Source organism: Aythya ferina, assembly GCF_964211825.1.
Source record: "Aythya ferina genome assembly, chromosome: 3".
Taxonomy (NCBI): Eukaryota; Metazoa; Chordata; class Aves; order Anseriformes; family Anatidae; genus Aythya; species Aythya ferina.
In genome coordinates this window covers 42,219,062-42,243,663 of record NC_140298.1, presented here as the reverse complement: position 1 = coordinate 42,243,663, position 24,602 = coordinate 42,219,062, and the positions used below count along the sequence as shown (strand labels likewise).

Below are 24,602 nucleotides of genomic sequence, written 5' to 3'. Positions count from 1 at the left end.
AGTCAGTGAGGTTTCTACTGAAGGCTGGATTATGCTTAGAAAAATGGTGTGACCTGATACAATGCAAAGGCAAACACCTATTCTCTTCTGCTGAAGGAGCTATCTCCAAGATCATTAATCACAGGATAGGAATTGTCAAGAGCTGTATATTGTATGAACAGTAATCAGTGTCACTACAAAACACACTGAAAATTTTTGAATATGCAGAGCCTGCATTGAGCAGTCAATACAAGGTTAGACCAGAGCCTAATATGCCATCTGAAAGAAGCTCTGTCTGGCCTGAGAGGCCAGGAAATGAATGGAGATGGAGAAGCACACATTGCTCCTCAGGCACCCCTCTGACCGCTGCACCTGACCAGCTACAAAGCTCATCAAATGTTGGTGCTCCCTTTCCAACACCAGACAGGGGCAGCATTAGTGACAATGACAACACTGCCTTTGTGACTGTGAAGTGATGATACCTCCTGTTCACAGGAGCACAATGTTACCAATAACCTGCCTTCATCTTTTTGACCCGTATCACCAAAGGCAGGTGGGTATGCTAGGAAGATTAGAATTGCAGTGATACAAACTTTGACCTGTGAAAAGTGCATTCAGGATAAGGAAAGCAAGTCAGCTAATGGCACGAAGTCAATGAGCATAAGGTAAAGCGCATTAAAACTCTATACAGATGCCTTAATTTGGGAATAAAGTTATCCTCTAAAGGATTATGCTATGGTGAAAATATAATATGTCTGAATGAAGCTACTCACCTGGGGATTTAACACAACATACAACCTGTAATTTACTTTGTGTACTAGCACCACGCATTGAGGCAAATCACTTCATAGTCATTGACTGTGACTCATGTTTGCATGGTCACGGTGTGACAACTCCTGTCTTTGTGCTCCATCCCTTCCTCCACTCTTGCCTCTTTCGAAGGAAGGTCTTCACAGTCAATGCCAGAACCCTTGTAGCGTGTACGGTGAGTACACTGCCTACCACTGACTATATATAGCCCCATCACACTGCCATAGTACAACGAGTACATGCAGTGACAGTGTTTCGTATTAGTATCTCCTGGAAACAAGTCAGAAAGCATCCCATTATGGTACCCAGCACATGTTTTGTATAGAGCAGCTCTAAGTATAAGGACTGGAGGTCAGACTGAGTTTGGCATGTGTGAGATGACACGAGCACTGCATAATGGCAAGCAGGACAGAGACACCCACCCCTGCTCCTTCCAAAACCGGAAGCTGTGTCATCATATCATTATGCTACCACTATTTCTATAGCTAATTAATTCTGCTGACACGCCAGACTAATTAACTTAGGTGCAGTCATGCTATCTTGCAGCTATGTATCTTTAGGGAATGAACCTAGCATTCGTTATTGCTAATAACTTGCAGCCCATGTCATGAGGTGGCATGAGACCAGTCAATGGTAGCCTTGTTTCCCTGGCACCATGCTCCCATGTGAACCCCAAGGTAACCTTGAGATCCCCAGTGGCTTTTCCTAGTGGTCAGGGAAGAAATAGGCAGCAGCAACACTTCTTCTTCATTAGAGTCCAGGTGCAATCTTTTGTAGCATTCCCAGAGAGATAATTTTAACCTACTGGCTGAAAACAAGTATACTTCTTAACTTTTTGTTCTGGCAATTCCCTTAGACATGATCAGAGTTCTTTCTTTCTCTCTTTCTCTCTCTCTCTCTCTCTCTCTTTTTTTTTTTTTTTTTTTTTTTTTTTTTCCCTGACAGTCTATCGATCGAATGTACTGCAGTTTCATTGACGTTCCCATGTTAATTCCACTCTTGTCTGGTATCACAGAAAGTTTTGCTTGCTCATGCAGTGTAAATTGGCTTCAGCTCAATTAACCTTTTGACATATGTTGTTTTTTCCAATTTCTCTTCAGACCTGCTAGCTTTCCTTCAAGACCATCAGCACTGCCTTCTCTGGTGAACACTTCCCTACCTGCAGTATTGTGCTGGTTCAGCAGAGGCTGATACAACACCAGGGTACAAAGCTGCTTTACAGTACCTTTTTCTAAGGATGGCAGCTGAGTGCCCTGGTACATGAAAGACTCTGGCTTTTTGATCCAAAAAATCTGCATTTTTCACTGAAAATGGCAATTAGAGAAGGGAAGAGCACAAAAACTGGGGACCATGAAGTGAGGCTTATGGACTTCTTTTCCATTTAATGCTTATATGGGTAAGAATATGGTCCCATACTATCAGGGCTAGGTGTGTACATGATGCAGTACACTGAAGAAGTTTACCCTATTTATCTTCATTAGCTCCTTTCCTTTACATTTCCTCTAATTCGACAAGGCAGGCTGCACTCATTATGGTCAAGAAGGGTATTATTGCGTGTGAAGAACACACACATTCCTAATGGTGAGCTCCTATTTAATTGAATTCATTGAATGACAACACCATGACATTGCTAAGATTAATGACTCAATAATTTTTGAGACAAGGCAAAACGTGAAGTAAATTGATTGCATTAATTTTTTTTTTCCTTGGGATCACTACTGCATACTAGCTCAGCAGTGTCCTGAAGGGGACTCTGTGCTGTTACACAGTGAAGCCCCTCTACCCCTTCTCTGTTCAGTTCTTGCACTCTGACATTACTTTGGAGTAACTTCTAATGTAATTTCCTAGTTACAGAGATGCAGGCTGAAGATAATTGCACTGAGATCTCGACAGACCAAATGATTAATGGAGAGGGCTTTTTGGAGTGGAAACTTCGGTTATTATTAGATTATTCAAGAGAAGGAGAGAAGGTGCCAGAGCATGGAATGGCGAACTGCAGTGACTGCACATTTCACTCTTGAAAAAATATGAATAGGTTTTCATTTCTGCCATCTTGTTAGTGGCACTCATTCACTTAAAAACCTCTTCTTTCCTAAATGCAATGTCAGGTGCAACATCTTGCTTGCAAAGCTAGTTGCAGACAATGAGAGAGCTCCTTTCCTACATATGGCATAAGCTGAGATGGCTTTTCTGTTTCTGTGAAAGGTACCGAGTAGTGTTTGGTATTGCTCAACAGCATCTGTAGTAGCACATTTGTTTTTTTACAAGATATGCACAACAAAACAACAGTTGCAAGTCTAGTGGGCATTTAGTATTTCTCATTACAAAGGGATGGCGTTTTGCCTGTCTGCAAGAGACTGTGACAAAAGCAGGTACTCTAAAGCTAGGATTTTGCTCATTAGAATATGAATATGTTCATAAAAGGGTCTTGTTGGAGCAGGGAAGACAGAAGTAGAAGTAAGGTAATGCTTCCTGTGATACCTGGTGTCCAGGAAACAATTGCAGGTTTGAGAAGAGAAGTCTCTCAATGCAAACTATATGAGTTTTTCATATTGAGTATTTGAACTTTAGATGTCAGAAGAACAAGTTTAGCTTTTTCCTTCTACCTTTCCCTCTCTTTGGAGAATGGGGAGTGAAAGGGAAGACAGCAGTGGTTGTATGACAAATAAATTCCATCTTACATCAAAGACAAAAGAAAAACATAAAATGACTGAAATCCACAAAAGATCTTTACTGGTATGTATAACACTAACAGTGGGATTTTATTATTTTATCTATTTGCAACTTATTGCAAGTACTTTTTTCTTGAATTTCACCTACTAGTAAAACTAACTCAGAGCTAAGTGATGTGTGACATGTTCCTCTGCCAAATTCTGCTGAGCCATAGAGCAAGGGTCCTGGTACATGTGCCCTCCTTCCCAACACAGCCCTTTCAGGAAGAGGGGATGCATCAGGACCACAATCTGTGCTGGCCCCTCCAGGATCTGCTTTCTCAGAGCTCACCAGGGAAGAAGAACCTCCTGGAAAGCCAGCACAGCTAAGAATGCCTCCAGGCATGTCTGAAGGGAGCACTCCTGAGCCTTCAGAAGGTGGTAATGACAACAGTTCAGTATCTCTCTGCTGAAGCCTACTGGTCTGACACTGCAGTGGGTGCTCTACTGTAAAGAGGGTTTAGAGTGTGCATGCCCAAAGTCACTGACAGGTTGAATCTAGACATCTTAATCCTTCTGCAGTCATTTCAGGAAACCACAGTGAAATCTCAGGGCTGACAGTCTGCTTCCCTCCAATAATTTACAATCTCTTTCTGGCCCTGTTGCTATGAAAAGCTCAAATCCAGTAAGTTTTGTCTCTTCTACATTGCCCATTTGCCATTTCCCTATTCATTCTTTGGGTTTTTGTGATTTTAATCCCAGCAGCCCGAAATGCTGTGCAATGGCACAGCGTAGACACTGATGAACTAGAGCCTAAGAAGATCAATTCTTGCCACCACAACACAGCTCCCAATTAGTGCAGAAAAAATTGGGGAGGGTCCATGGCATTGCTGTTGTTACAAGTGCAGGAGAGCCTACACATCTGAGAAACTGGGTTCATGGAGACTATCTGCCTCCTTCTGACTGGGGGCTGTCTTCTTGCAGAAAGCTGTTCTGCATAGGTATAGGCACTTGGGTGGTACTTCAGGAGGAATAACAACACAGGAAAAAAGACGTAAATTCAAGTCTACAGTTGGGTGACAGGCCTTTGGAATGTAAAATAAACCAGTTCAACTAATATTTGGGGGTACCTGTAGCCTAGGATTTCATCTTTCTTCTTTGCTGTCTGACTGAGGGGAATTTCATCACTGCAGAGGTTTGTATGAACTGCAATTATGGCTCTGCCCCAGTGTGTCTTGTTTTGTAGCAGCCAGCATTAAAGAAAAAGAAACATTTTTCAGTCTGAAAACAATCATATTCTACCTCAGCGGCTAAATGCGATCTTCCTGTTTTAGGGCTGTATCGTTTACCTTGCTATCCAACTGCAAGCCACCTCATCCAGGCCTAAGTGCACAAGAGATGACGTGAGCTGGGAAAACTACTTCTTTCAATAATATTGCAGCAGCAGAGAGTTTATGACCCTGAAAAGATGGAGGCTTACAGTCAAAGACCACTGAATCGTTACCAGCTCTGAAGGAAAAAGGGCAAGGACATGTTTTTCCTGAACAATAAATAAACCTGTGATGTTCAAATACCTTTTGGTATGAGCTGATGATTAGCATGCAGGAGCTAAGACTTCACTGCAGAAGCAGAACTTGTACATTCAAGGAGTCCTGTATCATTGCTCTTATGTGACTGTGCAAAGGTTTGTTGCACACTTACGGTCACTTTTCCCTTTATAGTCACTTTTCCCTAAATACCCACTCTTTCCTTCAGAGTACAGTCAGATGTGCAGTCCCAGTTTCAAGCATGAGGGCCTGTCTCTGAGTAGTGCTGGAGGCTCAGTGGTCTGCATGAAGTTTACAGGAACTGAAGCTAAAGATTGCCCCGGCAAATCAGAGCATGGGTGCCACAGGCCAGACATTCAGACACAACCAAAAACATTTTTAAAAAACATTTTATGACCTTTGGGGAGATCTTGTCATGTGAAGACTGACATGAATTTATTGTTGTTCAGCCAGGAATCCCAGCCTTCTAAAGGACTTTTTAGAAAATCAGTGTGCTAGTGAGCTGCCTTGCTCCCAAACAGAGGGAAATGAGCTTAACTATAGGTCATGGTCAGCAGGAGAATTTTCTCTGTCGATGTTCTCCACTGAATCTAAGAAAAGCTGTAAAACATAGCTGAGGGAAGAGGGAGGGAGCACAATCAGTGCTGGCCAAAGACTTTCCAGGCATGTAGGAATCTATAAAATCAGTTTTATTTCTCCTCCTTTTACTTCTAGAAAATAGGCCAGATGGGGACAATGACTCTGCTGGCCATAAGGGCTGCCCCATCAATAGCCTCATACCCTCTGATCTTCTCTTGCTGGCAGGAGTGCCAGGAGCCAGCCCAGTTTCCCAGAGGGGTGGCATCAGTAGAGCAGGCAGAAAGGAAACTAGAAAAGACCTGAACTAGCAAGGTGTGAATCACTCGGTGATGCCCTTCTCTCCCACCTTGGCCACTGCTGGCTCTGTGTCTTCCCTTCTCTTGTCTCACCCTTCCCTCCCATCTGTTGGAATTATAGATCTTGTTTAGTGCTTGGTTGCCAAAGGAGAACATCTCTAAAGGATTCCTCATTGAAATGTCAGAAGTCAGCAGCACTTAAGGGAACACACACATGGTATGTAGGACTCTGGGTTTTATTGTGAGACAAAAGGCAGGGATCTCATCAGTGTTACATTTGCCATCATAAATCAGTAGGAGAAAAATCTTTCAGCAGTGCCGGCAGTTCCAGTTTTGGCTTCCCACTAGATTTAGACCAGATGTGACTCAAGCAACGTGACAGTTGTGGAAAAAAATAATAATCATTCCTTCTTGTTGTGTAAGTGAGAAACCTGAAAATATTCAGCTTCTAATGAAATAATAACGATTGTGAAGTGTGCAGGTGGAAGATGCATCCAAATGGATTTCTAGTGCTCAGTTGTGTGCTGTCACATACCTTCACTTCAGCTCAGACAATGCCTAGTTTAGATGAAGCTTTCCCCTTTGCTCTTCCCCTTGAACCAGAGATAGCTTAAGTTTCTCCTCAGGAGCAGAATATAGACTACTTTTGCCCCCATAGGAGGCAGGGATCGAACCATACCCATCTCAAGAATGTTGGGAGCTTGCAACAGATAACTAATTAACTTGGCATTAACTCTGGCATTAACTTTCTTCTTGACAGTGTCTGCAGGACTCAGAATCATGAAGAACATTTACAAAGCCACAGTAAGTTCTATTTTTATTTAAGGGATAATTTGCATAAATTCTTCCAAGTGCCTGAAACAATAGGCACAATATAATCATCCTTCAAGGAATCTCTGGATGCATTACAACTAACAAATGATGGGAATGTTGGTACTATGTGGTGCCTTTCATCCAAATAAGCCAATGTTCTCAAAATGTTGGGCAAGTCTAGTACAGCTGTACAGTCATGGGTTGCCTGGCCACAGAAACATCATCTGTCCTGCAGCCCATGAGGAAGCGTGGAGAAGAAGGTAAGAGGCCATGTCCTGAAGCAGTGGGTCTGGGCCATGCCTGGCAGCTTTGTGAGCACACCCAGTGAAACAGGGAGAAATGGCTCATGCCAAAAAAACATCTTCCAGCTTTGAAGTAACTGGTAAAGGGCCAGCTCAGGGTATGAGATCTGAGGCACACTCTAGAGTTTGTTCTCTCTTTGTCTGACTGCATTCAATGAGACTGTAAATGAGAAGCAAGGTGTGTTTGTGTGTGCATGGGTACAGCTCGCTCAGCCACCACTAAACCACAGTCTGCTCTGAAGTGGTAGACAGATGCCTCTAAACTGGATGCATGTCTACACAAAATGTTTGTGATCGGTACTCCATCCAAAAAAGAAAGAAAGAATCTGAGACACGTAAACTGTAATAATGGAAGTGGAACTCACCCAGGACACTCAAGGCAACAACCTCCCAAAATGCCTGTGGACACTGACGTGGGAGCTGGAAGAGCTCTACAAAAGGCTAGATGTTTATAGCTGGGTAGGAAGACCACATCTCTGTCAGCAGACTGTCCCCTGGCACTGTTTTATTGCACTGAGCGAGAAGGAAAAAAGCCAACTGCTGACCTACTTCTCATGGCACCTACATCTGCTTTATGTCCAGGGTCTGAAAAAGTACCCAGCTCACCTCATTTATGATATTTAGCTGTGCTTCACTGCAAAGTTCACAGCTGGGCAGTGGAAGAGAAAACACATCACTATGCAATAAAATGTGCTACAAATAAAATCGAGTAACTCAGGCTAGAGAATAATGGTAAATAGCCAGGTAGCACAGAAATGATCATTTTACTACTTTGAATTACAACTTACCAAGGGAATTGTCATTGAGTCCAGTTTTATTAATGCAATACATAACTGATTCAGAGGAGGCAAAATGCAAACTCCCTCCTGAATTAGTTTAACCAGTATGAATTTGCGGGTAGACCAAGCCTCAGTCAGAACAAAAGAGAAAATAATCCCCTTGTAATGCAGCATTTAACACCTAGCAGGCAGGTGATAATTGCTTCAGTCCAAGGGGATTAGCACATTGTAACCTCATTATAATGTAAAATGTAACTTCCCTATATGGGGTTGTCCACATGGAAAACTTATAGTGGCATAAACAAAGGTATGAATTCATACTGATTTAGTTTTACTGGAATAATTCCTGGTGTGAATTTATTTATTTGGAAAGAAGAACAGAAGAACTTTTTTTTTTTTTTTTTTTTTTTGGGGTGTTTGGTTTTCTTTTCCCCTTCTTTTTCCTCCTGCAGTTTAATCAATGATGCTTTGGAACTAATGTAAGAAAAATTTAAAACTGTTCCTATTATTCTTAAATAATAATATTCATACAAGAAAGTCCAGTCGGATGTAAGCTATATTATTTAACTCTAACCGAATCTTTATATCAGTGTAACTATAAAATTTTCTTCAATAAACAAACTTTAGGGAAAATGCTACTTTGCTTCAAACAGATAATACAGTTTCATGATAGGTCTAATTGGCCCTAAATTCTTGCAGCCACTGCCCTTAGTTATGGCAGTAATGTTTCAGGGGCTGTACATCAGGTAGATTGGGTGCTTTTAAAGTAATCTTAAAAATAAATAACTGAGAAAAAGAAAAAGGAGAGGAAACAAAATAAAAAGGAAGCTGGGTTCTTCTCTTGCCTTTTGGGTAAGGATTGACCTGGCTGGGGAGTGAGAGATGGCAGCTTGCCTCCATCTAACAGGGTTTAGACTGACATCAGCTGACTGAAACCACATATTTTTTGAAAGTATTTTTCTTATATCATGCATATGGTTACTTAACCTGTTTAAAAAGCAGAAACCTCTTGTCAATGGAGACACATAGGTCCTGCACTCTCTTGACCTGCCTTAGGCACTCAGCTTAGTGGATATCATGTCTCTTCATTATTTAATGCCAGGTGAGATGAACCCCACCTTGATTGCCCACTGAAATATGCTGAACCCATTCAGTCAGCTTCACTTTAAATTGTGTGCTTCTTTTAAGAGTTCACTCCAAATGAGAGACATTGGATGTCGGCCAAGTTCCCCACCCCTTAATGATACCATAGCATTCCTGAACTGAAGAAGTGTATGGTTCGGGGAGTCCATTTTTATTAACTGACAAGTGTGCTTAAATGTATGGAGACAAGTAGCAATGCATTTAAGGAACTCTCATACGCTGTACACTAGACAACTACGCGTTCTTGCTAAAACAAAATTATTTCTGATCCTAGTGGGAATTTTGTCATTATCAGTGGTGCAGAAACAAATGCATGGGCTACTTGCAATATGAAGATACATGAAAAGAGCAATTACCATCCATTCCTCCACTGGAGTTGGTACTATTCAATATTCTCATTAATTATTTGGATAAGGGAATATTATAAATATTATAAAATAAATAAAAATATAAGCAATGCCAAAGCATTAGTTGGAAAGCTCAGGAGAACTGGTTTAGAATGATCTTGGCAGATTGGAAAATGACCTGAAGTAAAGGGGATGCAATTCAAGAAGTGCAAATGTGAAGTACTGCTTTTTAAATAAGCAAATGTTAAAAGATAAAGAAATTATGACAGGGCAGCCATCCTGCTGTAAAGGAACCAGTGGTTAGAATTGATCATAATGAGAACATGAATCAACAGTGCAAACACCTTGAAATGGGCAGAAATGTCATCTGTAGGACACATAAAATCACCTTTACTTCCTTCTCTATTTTCTTAGAGCCTCTTCAAGAGAGCTCTAAGTGTGTCCAGTCTGGCACATCACACTTCAGGAGAGGTAGAGATGAAATGCAGACAGCTTAATATCTAAGAAGCATGGCTAAAGATGGATGAAAAGGCCTGGATTCAAGCTGACATGAAGGTGAAGATACCATGATAATTGTCTCAAAAATTGAAAAAACAAACAAACAAACAAATAGTGTAAAATAGCAAGTTGTAATCTGTTCTTTGTGTGTACTGGGGCCAGATCAGGAGGTAATGCAGAAAAGGAAATTTAAGTTAGATAATAGGAAAGTCTTTTTAACAGCTTGAATAATTTAAGCAATGGAAAGGATTGCCTGAGGAGGCTGTGCAGCCTCTGCTTGTGGGGGTGTCTAAAGACTGATGCAACAAATATCCCTCAGGAAGGATTTAGGTAGAGCTGATACTGCCCTAAGGCAGGAGGAGTGACTAGGTGACCTTTTGGGCTCTCCTACAGTCCACGAGTTGTTTTTCTGCAAGGGAGAGGGTTTGGAACTGTCAGCAAATATGTCATAGCATGTGGCTCAGGGACTAGTTGGGCACATGGGGAGTGAGGGGAGAGCTGCGAGACCCTCTTCAGAGGGCTTCCCACCCACACCAGTGAAGCAGAGGGTATAGAGGAGATCACAAAGGAAAAGAAGAAAACATACCAAAACACTGACCTTGGCATCACCAAACCAGTAGGAAAGGTAATGTTTACTTCACAAAAGCAGCATTAAGACTAAAATTAATGGGAGATAAAGATCAGCTTGCAAAATTGGCATTGTATCCTATCTGAGAAGATTCCACACAATACAGCTCTCTGCTATTTAGCATAAAGTTGCATAATGGAATGGATACCAAAAAGCAGCAGGTTTGTACGTGTTGTGTCTGAGGTAGCATAAAAGCTCAAGGTGGTTGGAAGAAGCAGACAGTCTGGTTTTAGACATGCCTGGTACAATACACCTGTCTCAGTTCCCATTGTATTGTGTAGTTGGCTCTTCTGAAGGCTTTAGAGAAGAGAAGCACCTTCTCAAATGGTATCTAAAATGGAAATACTTGTATGCTAAATTCATGAATGACAGCTGGCTATAACTAGCTGTAATGACTCCATGAAAATGAAACAGAAACATTTTAGAATGCACACAGGAGTACACTGAAAATGGGCAGGCAAAACTGCTGAGAACAGCCACTTAGCACCAGTTTAAACCAGCAAGTCATGACCATATGACTTCTGACTCAAAGCAGGTCCAACTATTCACATTTAGACCTCTCTGGGGAAACTCTGTGAGTGATGTTTTAAGTCCCGTTACTTCCAAATAAACACATGCTGCCTGCATACCCTAAGCCAAGAAGTCCTTTATGTGCCCTTCATTCCTCGTAGCTGCATGAGACGCTAGTGGAGAAGACAGAATTGAAACAATAGGTCTAGGGGAGTAGATGGACTGATACAAAATCAAAAAATAGGCTAAGAATTGAAAAAGAAAATAATGGATTAATTATGGTTTGTAAAATCTGTATCTGATTTTAGCTTAACAGAGATAGTCATACGGTTTAATGCATACCAGTGTAAAATACTATCTAAATAAATGGTCTAAACTGGCAATGGCTGTTCATGTGGTAGAAGTTGCACTCTTATCAGTACATCTGTATAAATTGCACAAGGGCTTATTTAATGCTACATTTGCTGTAGAAATGGCCTTGGATTCCTAGTGCTGCTCAGCTGCCTTGCAAGAAGGTAGAAAGCAGCGGTCTTTGGGAAGGCGTTCTGCACCCAAGAAGACAGGGCTGGAGAAAAGAAGCAGTGAAGGGCTGCAAAGTAGCTGGTGTTACAGCTCTGAGGTGTGATGGACACCACAGCAGCAGGCCAGGACTCCTCACAACCCAGGTGCCTGCAGATGTATCAGGCTGGCTGCCAGGGCCCCCTTAGCTGGCTTGGGCCATCCGGAGCATGGCTGGAGCTGACAGAGTGGTGCAGTTCTCCACAAGATGCATGGCTTCAAGAGCCTCAGTAAAAGATGCTGTCAAGGAATATGTATGGTAACAGTTTCACACCTATCTAACTGTCCCCATGCTCTGGGGTTGCTTAGCTTTGTCTGCTGGTGCAATAAAATGTTAATGCTTTTTATTGAAAACAAGGCCTGAGGAGAGTTTCCAGGTGATACCTTACTCTTGAATGTATTTCTATTGTTTGTTGAGTCAAGCCACTCCAGCGGTGCCAAATAGCAAAACCTCATTTTATCGAGGGCCCTGAACCAACATAATTAAGGCTCAAGCCCACCCTGGAACATGAGCTGTTGTGCTGATTTTACAAGTGATCTAAGCACAGAAAGGGATGAGGAGAGCTGTGGCCTCAGCCACAATGTGCAGCAGGGTGGGAGCAGGGGTGTGCTGGCTCTGAGGGTGCTCCCTCAGATAATGGCAAAATCAAGGGTTTTGTCACACACTTCTTTCCATTTCCCCCTAAAGAGCAAGTCCTCATGAGGTCTCACCTGACTGTCATTTCATGCACAGCCAAGGTCACAACAAAAAGTAAAATATGAAAATCTAATCTGCTTTGCTAATGCAAAATAACCTCTTTCTGTGTGTGACCTGGCACAGAGTTCAGCCACTCAGCTTTAACAGGCTAAAGATTGCTTTCAAAGTCTTAATTCAATTTCAGCCAGCTTGCTGTGAGCTCCCAGGGAACAACACAGGGGCCTCCCTGCCTTCCCTGAAAGGGATCCGTCACAAAGCTCTCCGCAATGAGCGCTTTGATTTCAGATTCACTCTTACACACATCAGTCAGCTCAGATGCTCCCTTCAAATCTGAATCACCTGGGGATTTGGCTGCCTTATAAACAACACATATTGCCACTTGCCAGGCATTTACATACCAGAGAAGTCTAAGGGAAATTCTTCTTCCATGTGCTGTAAGGCTTCTTTTAACAAGTATGAGTGTATACAAAGGCACATATTTTTTAAAATACGATTTCTACTATAGATAAAACAGTATGCAACAGCCCAGCTATGTTTTACTTTAGGCCTGCTTTAAATATGTATTCTAAGGTCCTTTGGCCCTTCTTGTGTATGGATAATCAAAAGCATTTGTTAGTTGTTATGTTAACTTCTCACCACTTGCTGAAGTCAGTGGAGTATTTGAAAATGCAAGGTAGAAGCTCACCTCTTCAGCCACTCTGAAAACACCATTTTATATACCCCACCTACAGATCTTTGCATCATTCTCCAAAGAATGTGCCATTGTTAGTACAGGATAATGTTTACATAGATGGCGCTTTTCTCATGTTTTTCCTCCCGTGTATGCTGCTGATGGCAATGGAAGCTTGCCATTTTGGGATACGTGGGCTCATACACATGATCAGCATTGAGGCCTGCATTACTCCCTGGGAAGCCAGAGTGGTGGGGCAGAAATGGCTGTAAAAACATGGCAGTGGTGTACATTCATCAAAGCACTCTCCCTTACACTGGAAGTGTAGCCAGGAATGCCTCCTGATCTCCCTGCCAGATCTTATCAGGTGTGTTTTATAGCCAAATATCTTCCTTTACAGTTTCACTGCATTCTTCAGGTAATTAGGATTGGCAATTCTTTTAATATAAACTGTTAGCATCCCTACCAAGCAATAAAGCATCTGCAAAAAGAATCAAGTTGCTTAATTTAATTGAAAGTATCTAATGGGGTTATCTGGAAGAAGCATTTTTATTTATTTATTACAATTTATTTATTTATTTATTTATTTATTTATTTATTTTAACCTGTTTAAAAGGAAATAAACACTTATCTCCCTACAGCAAATGCAGCTCATGCTTTGCTAATTCGTTATGGGAAGCATTTTTTTTTTTATTATTATTTATTTATTTATTTATTTTGTGCTCATTCCCCCCAAAACAACTGGAAGAAATTAAGCTTCTTTTTAATTATTCTGCTGCATGTTTACTACATTATTCAATTCAGCTTCAATAATAATAATAGTAATAATAATTAGAACATACAGGGCATTTTACATCCTCATAATGGCCTACAGCATTAACTACTGCATCCCAAAAACATTCTGCACTTGAATTAAATAAGCCCACTACTGCAGGTAAATTACCATTTCCTTTGCAACTTATCTGATATAATTTACATTTACAGACACACACACACACATGAGAAATCACATTCCTGTTCTATTTCTAGGGCCAGACCCAGGTGCTGTGATTTCTTGGCTTCCTAGGACAGCACCCAGGACAAAGGTTTTTCCCATTGCTTCCCCCTCTGTCACTGCGCTGATCCTCTGGGAATTTGTTAAGCACAGAGCAGCGGTTGACTTCTGCAGAGCAGCATTTTCCCTTCAGGGAGGAAACGTTCCTAGAGCTGCTCTGCTTTGTCCCTTGAGGCTGCCTTTTCCATCATGGCTACAAAACCCCTTGGGGAGGCTGGGCAGCTGGCTGGGACTACGGACTTTCATTCAGAGGGGCTTTGTGCCTCCGTTGCCTACCCCATCTACCTCCTGCCTCTTGTCCCTCACTCCCACCACAAGCCACCAGTGGCAAGGGCTGTGCAGCACAGGCACGGGCAATGCTGAAATAAGCACAGTCACAGAGGAACAGCTAGCAATTTCTCCCTGTTCTGTTTACCTCAAATTGCTGTTTGAAGTGACTTTCCCATCACATACTCCTACCAAGGAAAAGTAAGAGCCCTTTTTGGGATAAAGTGCATGTAACACTCTTTTAGGAAACTATAAACTGGAGACAGCTCTACTGCCTGGGAAAGGAGATAGAGAGTTATTTTTACTCTTAAATTCCTTAGGGGGAGAGGCACTCAGATACAAGTGTGATGAGAGCCATACAAGTACATAGAGAGAGAGAGTGCAAGTGGGGGAAAGGAGTGATTAATGCAGCTGGGCTACACTGCTTGCTGGGAGATGAAACTGAACCGGCAAAACCAACATTTTGACAGAAACATTCCACTCCAACTATGGTAACTTTCAAGTTTAAGATACCATCAGCACTATTAACCCTGGTTTCAAACATCTGTGGCAATAACCGTGGCCACCAGCTGAGAATGACGGCTACCCCTAAAGCAAATGACCAGAGATAACCAGTCCCAGTCGCTCTCTCCCAGCTGCCTGGTAGGCTCTGTCACTCTGGATCTCGCTGGAGGTGGCCCCTCTCCAGGGAAGCCTGCCAGAAACCAGCTGAGCATTGATAGCTCACTTGTGTAACAGGGAAAGAGCTGGTCTCCGATGAAAACCCATACAGGAGTCCCTGCACTATGCCACAGCCAGGGCCCCAGGGCAGTGTGTCCTCTCCTCTACCTCTCTGCTGTGCTGCTAAGAGTAAAACTCAGTCTGTCCAACCCAGGACCGCAACACTCATATCTCCATCATCAGTGCCAACACCACTGGAAACACTGTGGGACAAACAAGCAAACGCAAGTGGAGACAAGGTCATTGCTTCTTGACTCCAGGTTTGGAGCAGAAGTACTGGCCACTGCCAACCATCAAGATGTAGACCGAAAAACTCTTAAATTAGTAGCAGAACAGGGGGCATGAAGAGGGAGTTGCATGGCTGATTTTGCTTTTGCCTATTTAAAGAAGAGGGAAATTTCTAGAAAAGTCAGGCAGCAAGGGCAGCTGTGTTTCTAGGAAGACTATGTTTTCATGCTTTGTATTTTGGGCGAGTATCTGTGAGACTGCAGATGTAATTAGCAGATAGATCAAACTGCAGCTTAAAAAACCCTGAAAAAAGCACTTTGCACAGTTTGGTCATTTCTCCTCAGGAGCTGTTCGTGACTCACTGTTCCTACCAAGCAGGAAAATGTGCCTCTAAATTTCACCTGACAGAAAATGTATCACAGTGTCAGCTGCATTAGGGAATGACAAACGCAGCCCGGCGGTGGTACTGTCAGACACCTCTCAGATGCCCTCAGCAAGCACAGGTGGAGGAAGTAACCTGCCTCAGTCCCAGCAAGGTAAAAGGACTTGGCCAGCTCGAGGACACACTTAGACAAGTTCAGCAAATTGTAAAAGCACTCATTAATCTCTGTAAAATGAGCCTCCCGGCTTCCTGGGAGGAGGGCGTGTTGAGGTGGAATCTGGGTGACCTGCCTATAAGCAGAAAACTGACTTAGAAATGGTGTTTGGCCTCTGAACAACTTCTGCTGTGTGGAAAGGGCCTTCCCCAAGCCCACCTCATACAGCAGGCACAGTCTGTACAGCTGCTGGGAGCTTTTTGGCTCTGAGTGGCCAGGCCATGCCGAAGCAGAAGTGCTCATGTTGCCGCTGACCAGGGGAGCACCTAACAGCTTACCCCACTTTTGGGATCCAGCTTTGAAGGTCCTGCGCTGTGGATGTGCCAGCCTGCACAGAGAGATGTCCCAGTGCCTAACAGAGGTGCCTGTGGACTGTTACTGCCTATCCATGAGAGGAGCAGTGCTTTTGCTTTGGCCATGCAAACTCAGGATTTCATATTGAGAGAGATAAGTTCATTCCCTGTATGTATACTAATAGGAGTTAGGATCATATGTACCCCATTCATAAATTGTGTTTATCTTTCTCTAACTGACATTTTTAAGCCACACAATATGGGTACAAGGTGGTGGGTGGAGATGGGGTATCCATCTCTTGTCCTCTGGCTTCTCTGGGAGCTGTTACAGAATGTTTTGTCAAAGCTAAGCCTGACTTCAGCTTCTGCCTTAGCTTCTACCTTGAGATTTCTGATCCCCTGCAGAGTTAAATTTATTTTCCTAGTTTTTAAAAATCTTTTTTCAAAAAGCCTGAATATATATATGTAATGTATATATATGTATATATACTAAAGCAATTGCAATGAGCTCTGATTTCTCTATATATTCTCTATATCTTTATCTATTCAGCGATGTCTCCTTTTACGTAGATCTCAAAGAAATGGATGTTGTATGCCGGGCAGTGAGTGAATTCCTCCAGCCAGACCCTAAAAAGGATTAGAGGAAAAAATATCAATTATAAGCAAGCTGGTTTTGATCTAATGACAAAGTCCTGGATCAAACAGAGCTGATAGTCTGGACTACCTGTCTGTGCTGTGCTTGTTTTCCTTCAGCCCTTCTGATGCAACACAGATGTCAGGCAGTGCAGCAGCACAAACCTCTGTCTGTGGCACACCTCTCCAGATGAGCTGCTGCAGGAGCTAGGATGGGGAACCCAGTGGCTTCGGCCAGATTTGTGGTGAGTGCACTGCATGAGTAATCTGCAAATTCTTTGAAATCTCAGCCTTTCCAGATTCCTTCAGTGTCCCTTCCTTCACACTATAAACAAAGGCAAACATTGTAAAAAAACAAACAAACAAACAAAAAAAACTGGAACAATGGTATCCATCAGGTCCTACATCTCTACAAACCCACGTTTGATAGGCTGTGATTAAGCAGTTGGCCAGACAAGATAGCCAACACATCAACAAACATAGCTGTAGCATAAACAACATCAGCGTGCAAAGGCAGTTAATGAGAAACGTGCTTGTTTCTCAAAAATCCATGAAACTCCCCCCAGAAACCTGAAGGGTCTTTCACTGTAGCTGTACTTCTCTTGTCCCTAAAACCATCTCAGCACCCAGCCTTTGCTCTCCCCAGACAATCAGATTGTCTTCAAAACTACAAAACAAAACAGAAGGCTGCGTTCTTTTTGAACTGATTTTTTTTTCCCACTTTGAAAATCAGAAATATGTTTGAGAAGGAAGGAAGGAAGGAAGGAAGGAAGGAAGGAAGGAAGGAAGGAAGGAAGGAAGGAAGGAAGGAAGGAAGGAAGGAAGGAAGGAAGGAGAGAGAGAAAGAAAGAGAGAAAGAAAAAGAAAAAGAAAGAAAAAGAAAGAAAGAAAGAAAGAAAGAAAGAAAGAAAGAAAGAAAGAAAGAAAGAAAGAAAGAAAGAAAGAAAGAAAGAAAGAAAGAAAGAAAGAAAGAAAAAAAGAAAGAAAGAAAGAAAGAAGGAGAGAAAGAAGGAAAGAAGGAAAGAAGGAAAGGAAGAAAAGACCCACTAATATTCAGGTAACCATTTGTTTCCACAGCTATGCTCTCATTAAATCTTCAGCTATCACAAGGCTATAGATAAAGCATAAGAGCTGGCAACATCAAGATGTCACTTCAAATCACAGCCAAGGGAGCAGGGCTTCAAGCAGGTCTTTCAAGGGCTCGCACCCTGGGGTGGATCTGCTTGCTGTTCACGCGTTGCGTTACATGCAAGGGAAGGAAGGGAAGGAACAGCTGCAAACTCCACCAGACCCTGTGGCTCCAAACAACCTCTCACCAACCTCAGCCGGGCTGCTGCAGAGCAAGAGGGGAAATTCTCTCTCCCCCCAGACTTCATCAAAGCTGCATTGGTCCCATCTCCTGCAAGTGTGGGGAGAGGGAGACAATTTAGAAACACTCATCTGTCCAGAAAAGACGGGGAGAATGGAATGGACAAACTTCCTTATTTGTTATCCAGGATGTTTCTGTCCTGTTGCCAGAGGACTATGCTTTTTCTTATGCAACATAACATGACAATAAACAAACATTGAAAGCTGTGGGGGAAAAATAACAAATGCACTGGTGTTTGGAGCATGTTTTGGTCCATTGCTAGTGAGGCCCCGAGGAAGAGATGTCTATTTTTGTACCCATGTCTCAGGCGGGAGGCCAAGCCACTGCTTGGAGGCACGCCACCTTCCCATCTGCTCATGGTACTCTCCATCCCTGTTACAGCTGTGGTGCCTCCGACAGTGGTGGTTTTCCTCCTTGTGGTGGGATGCTGTGGGTGTATTGCAGGCATTGCAGCCAGGTTAAAGCCCACCTTTGTGTGAGGCTTTCCCTCTGCCTGCCGAACAGAAAGGGTGGGGGGATGTGGAGGAGACAAAGAAAAGCCACTTCACAGCATCTTTGTTGGCTGTTGACTTGAGTGGATTTAGGTTGCTGTATATGAGTGTTTCTTTCACACCCTTGTCTCACAATTCTCAGCCTTGTTTCCCAGGAGATTGGTTTCACCCTGGTTGGCATCATACTGCCCTCTGCTCCATATGCGCTTTACCACAGAGGATGTGACAGAGTCTGCAGTAGTGAGTTTTGCCTTCAGGCCATCGAAGTGTTAAACCCCTAATGTGCTCACAGGCTGGATGTGCATGTACATCCCTGAGGGCAGGTTTGTATTAAGGCCCAGAATGGTCTCCCAAAGGCCATTAAAGTTGGTGGAAAGGCACACTGTGGGCGGTGACTGGATCAGGTGGGCAATGGCTTCATAATTGAAAGGGCTTAAAAAATTCACGATCAATTCATCAGAGGTGGCAACTCATTAGCTGGCAACTGATTTTTGAGATGTTGCCAGCCCAGCCTTCAGAAAGCATCCCTAATCCCCAGGGTACCAGCGAGGAAGAGGTGTGTTTGGCACTCCTGAAGTGGATCACGGGAGTACCCTAAGGATCAGCACCTGAAGACATTTCAAGTTTAGAGTCCGTGGAGCTCAGAGGTTGAACCCATTTGGTTCTGAAATGGTGGTGGAGATGCTTTGCTGCGTGTAAGTCAGATCTTCCTGCTGGAAGCCCTCATGGTTACCCCCACTGCTTTACTAAGCACACATTGTTACTATTTTTGAAAAATAGCGTCTCGCTAAGTTCTTCCCTAGTCTAAGAATAGTAATTCTTCAGAGAAATGGCTTTATTGCAGAGCGGCCTTGATGCAAAAATGAAACTGTCCCTTCACAGGATGGAGGGTTTCCAAATTTGTTAAAAAATACATGCATTTGACAATTTTACTGTATCTTATTGTGAGTGTGAAGTAAAATAGGGGAATTTTTGTGGCTTGACTTGCATTTCTGCACTTATATACGGTAATTAAATGTAAAAAATGTCAATTAAAAACAAACTTTGGCAAGAGATTAGTCAAAATATGTGTGCTTGAATTTTTTTAGGGGCTTGAGCGGGCATTCCTTTGACATTTGCTTTTTTTAAAAAACTGCCTTAAAATACAACACTTCAAAAGCAGCTGCTTTGTGTTCGCAAAGAGGTTTCCATATGCAGAGTTAATGTCAGATGTACAAACGTGTATATGCCCAAATGACCATAGCCGATGGTAATAGGTTAGATAATTATTTGCACACTGCCTTCTCGAGACTGGCAGATCTCTGTTAGTGCTTGGCTTGTAAGGAATAATTAAGGACGGAAGGTGAACCCCACCAGTAATGAGTACCCCTGTCCCGCGCAGTGTGCCAGGAAATGAATTAATGTTGATGCCATGAGAGAAGAACAAGCAACCTTACAAAATTGCCTGGATTTTAAGGCCTTCCATACCTATTTCAGTGAATGCTACTGGGTCTTGATCTGGTCATGCACCTTTTCTGTATCTCATCTTCCTCATTTGCAGAGTGGGGATAATCGTCTCTTGAAGTGCTGTCTGGTATAATAAAGACAAGTGCACCAGAAGCGGAGAAATCATCGCAGGGAAGGGTTGTTCATCGTCATACATAAAATTGCCTGATTAGCTTGTGCTCTTGTGAAAGATAGGAAGGCAGAGTGAGAGCTCATCAAGTTTTTTTGTTATTGCAAAAAATTGCTTAAAACAAGCTGGAGGTTCAGATGTTTTATTGCAGGAAGGGGTGGTGTCCAGCCTCACGGGCTCTCTTTCTGTCTGGTGGGCCTTCACCCTGCCAGCAGGCACGGCCCTGACTATGACCCATCCCCAATCCCACCAGAAGGCTCTTTCTAGCCATGGTCCCGCACCTGCCTTGGGGACTGCTCAGCTGCTGGGCCGTAACTGTTCCTCCTGCTAGGGAAAATTCAGCCTCTGAGAGCAAAACCATCTGCTCTGAGAAAACCCCTGCAGGAAAGCCAGGCAAGCGTGAGGTCTCCCAGGGACTGGGAGCACTAGTGCAATACGCAGTCATCACGAGAGACAATTAAGAAATCTGCTCACAAGAGAAGTGAGGGTAAACATGGTATTGTGTGCTACCCAGTGTTTATCATAGGGATTTTGGATTTAAAAGATAAATAAACACACAGCCTGTGAGCAGTGAGGAAGTAGGTGCAGATCTGTGTCCGATCGTGGTAGAGATCTGGTGGTTCATCAGGGACAACTCGGCAGAGGCTGTAGAGGCACCGGGATGTGACAGGCAGGTGGCTGCACTCTCCTTCCCCACATCTCCATCGTGCTTAAGACAAACTGGGATCTGGTGGCACAGCCAGAGTCTTGATGATCTGGCAGCAGCCAGAGAGAAAAACTTATACCTTCCCACCCAGCACTGCCACCTACATGTAAGTGTTCCCAGTCTGGGCTGGTCTGGGATGGACAGTGAGGGAATCAATAAGATTTTTACTAATATTAGTGCACTTTAAGCAAAAACTGGCATATAATTAGACATCTACACTAAGAGAATCAGGCTTAGCAGATTGATCAAATATCAACATCAAAATTAACTGCCAAATATACATGTAATTAGCACAGTAAAAACTTCTGGTCATTAACTGTGGACCAGAAACCTGAGGCATCTTCAGAGATTAGGGTGAATGGAGAATAAGGTGGGGGAAGAAGAAGAAAGAACTATTATTTGTGAAATAAGATTTTGATATTCCAGTAGTTGAAAGAAGAATACAACCTGAATTTCCAGCTGTGGACATTAACTCTCAGATGAACACACTTATAAAGAAAATTATAAACAAATAAGTATGTGGTTGCCCAAAGCAATTTTTGCATGTCTTTATTGCATTAAAGCTCAGAGGATTTGATGGGGAATTTTTGTGGCAGTGCTTGTGAGGAATGTGTCACAGAGCTGGAAGGAGGACTTTTCCATTCAGTTCTCCACCACTCCAAAGGCGAGCACCAAAAGACACTATTTATTCCTAAATGTGATTTTGGTTCGCTAGTTCTGGTGAAGGCAGCTCTGAGGGAACAGTGCATTCTTCCAGGTGACATTTGGGAAGCTGCTTTTGTCCTGGTTAAGGAGTCAGTGGTCCCCCGGGATGCAGGATTTGTCATAGCAAATGGGAGGTCTTGTCCCTCCACACAGAGATACATCAGTATTCCTGTGGAAGGCACTTACAAACTGCGCTGCTCAACGTTTCCTCTTAAATTCTCTTCAAAAATGGCCATGGAAGGAGGCTTTCCACCTTCTTCAGAATTCTCCAGTTCTTTATAGTATTTACTTTCATCTTTTGGCAGAGAGCTTTGTAGGCTGAGCCCATTCTGAGGGAAAAGCACTTTGGTTTTCCCCTTGTACTAGTCAGTTCATCACTCATGTGGGACCAGATGCTGAACTAAGGCGAAGGCACTTTAAAGCTTGTCTAAACAAAATCCTTCTTTTAAAATCCAGCTCTTTCAGGTCTTGTCAGCAGCTCCAGGCATCACCAGAGCATATTGAAAAGCAATTTGTGACATCTGCATTCAGCAATTTAAGTCTGGGTCTTGCCACAAACAGCTTAAACTGGAAGAGCATTAAAAGGTTAAAAGGCCAAAGCTGCACAGAGCAAGTTCTCCCCAGGGATGCAATATTAGTTGATCATATGGTCCTGGAGGTAGAGGGAGGTTAAGGAATGGCTGCAGACATACTGCTGAGCTATTGCATGGCTGAGCAAGTCACTCGGCCTGCCGCAATCCTAACTGGGCAAGGAAGAAGCTGGATGTTGAGAAACCCCAGAGCTTCATCTTAGCTGAGCAACTTCACCTTTCCTGAGTGACTTTATGGACTTCCCCTGCACATGGTGAGGACAGCGCAAAAGTGTGGCCTGGAGAATCAGTAGCTCAAGGGGCCAAACTCCCATCCCAGCTCTGTGGAAAAACACAGCAGACATTCACATCACTGGGTGCTGTGTGGATACATCAGGATTTGGCCCCAAAGAACCATATAGAAAATGAGAAGCAGGAGGTGCCACACCAGTGGGGTGGTGGAGAGGAGCCCTGTCCCCAGCCCCTTCCTTCCTCACACACCCATCATGCTTCCCCCCATCCCCACACACAGACCTTTGGGTGTGGGGCCAGGGCTACACCAGCTTCCCACCAGCCTTGTCCTCATGATTGTGCTGTGTGGAGCTGGGCACTTCTCTTCATGCCCCCTGCCCTCCATCCCATCCTTTCCACCCATCATGGAGGGGAAAACCAAGTGCTGTCCGATACTGGGAGGGTGATGGGAAACTTCATGACTGCGTTTCCCTACAGGGAGGGCAGGAGGAATCACACACAGTTAATACATATTCTTTTCCTCTTTCCTGTCTTACTGCCACTGCTGAGCAGTTTAAGTGTTCTTTAAAATAGATTTAATACACTAGGCTCTGATCTTAATGTATAACATTTAACAAAACTATTTCAATTAAAATTCTGTTGCTGTAATTCTGAACTGAAATGTTGCTCTACAGTGTTTGAAATCAAAGCCAGCTCTTTTCTGTGGCATACAGGAACTAGAAAAAAAAACAACGAAATGTTCAATAAACAGGAAACAAAACAACTTTGTCTTTACTGTCCAAGCTAAAAATACCACCCAACACCCATCAAATAAAAGAAAGAAACATCCTCAATCAGAGGAAAAGAGACTTGATTTTAGAAGCTTGTCAGTATCATTTGTAACAGAGGTAAATAATTTACTTACATATATGAGTTTAGGTCATACAGTTTCCATCCATGCAACTGAACACAATTTGATGCCTGCTGTGTTCCTCTAGGTTGCATATAACTGTGTTGCAACAAACAGAAAACAAACTAAACAGCATCTGGCATGGGCTTGGGGTTTTCCTTCTCAGAGGTGAATTTTTATTCCACCTGCAAAACCTGATTTCATGCCATGCATGCTAAAATCCTCACTTGCTTACTAACAGGTACAGTTGCAAGATAAAATTAAAGAGCACGGAGTAATATCAATATAAGACAAGTCCTTGTCACCTCTCCACTAACTGCCAGTGGCAAACAGCAAGAACATCCCTGCACAAGGGACAATGAAGAGTGCAACACTACTCCTCTTTCCAGATATAATTTGCTCCACATGCTGTTTATCCTGATTCTTCCAAACCACGTCTTGGCTAGAAGGTAGGTGATGACAGGTCATGGGAGAAGCAGAAGAATTTTGCAGCTTGTCTTGGCTGTACCGAGTATGCCCTCACGCTTGGAACAAATCAAATACTCCGTACCACTGACAAACTGTGGCAAGTCCAGGGAGCCTTTCCAACCTGGAAGGGACTGAAGAGATGCACCAGCTATAAACAATGGAGAGCTATGGGCTGAGTTCAGTGGGTTGATACTCACAGTAGAGAAAATGAGGTATGGGCTCACTTTATAAGGGCAGATATGCAAGCGTGCTATGCTCTGGATCGTAAAATCAGAGTGGTTTGGGTTGGAAGGGACTTTAAAGACCACCTGCTTCCAACCCCCTGCCATGGGCAGGGACACCTCCCACCAGAACAGGTTACTCCAAGCCCCGTCCAGCCTGGCCTGGAACACTTTCAGGGATGGGGCACCCACAGCTTCTTTGGGCAACTCGTTCCAGTAAAAGGCTGGGTGACAGGGGATAGGAAGATGTTGTTCTTGGCGACCAGTATGTGTCACTTACCTTCCTTTACAGTCTGCTTGGGAGCCAACTTTGAACGAATAAGAATACCCTTGTATTTCTCTGTTTTTTGGTGTCATTCTCAATTTTTTTCAGCAAATTTCTTGTCCTACAAGTCACCGGGGTGTCTCATGCTACAGATACCCTCTGAAAAGTAGCATGAGGAAAACTCCCTGTTTTGCAAGTTGTCCTCTTACTCTGGAATATGCAAAGGGAAGAGACTATACACATCTGTCTCCATCGGCTTCCTGATCAGCTCCATGAGCTACCACTGGGGGAATGCCCAGGATTTTACCTGTCCAGTAGGTGAGCAGTGGCTGTGAGAGGCTAAGAAAGTGGGGGGAGAAATATAGGAGTCTGAGGCAGCAAGGCTACAGTGCCTGTGTCTCTGTCTCTACTTGCACACAGAGCATCCAGAAAGGGCAGAGCAAACAATGGGACT

At 43.2% G+C, this 24,602-nt stretch overlaps 1 long non-coding RNA gene across 3 annotated transcripts; it reads right to left on the bottom strand.

Moving 5' to 3' along the window:
• Positions 1-12,939: 12,939 nt before the first annotated feature.
• On the bottom strand, positions 12,940-23,511 carry LOC311434923. 3 transcript variants are annotated; one of them, XR_014691830.1, is made up of 5 exons: positions 23,210-23,511; positions 19,926-20,028; positions 17,919-17,997; positions 16,690-16,923; positions 12,940-16,592 (listed from the first exon to the last, which is right to left on the bottom strand). It is a non-coding gene; the product is annotated as an uncharacterized lncRNA (long non-coding RNA). The 3 variants fall into 3 exon arrangements; XR_014691831.1 differs by lacking the exon at positions 17,919-17,997; XR_014691832.1 differs by lacking the exon at positions 19,926-20,028.
• Positions 23,512-24,602: the final 1,091 nt, after the last annotated feature.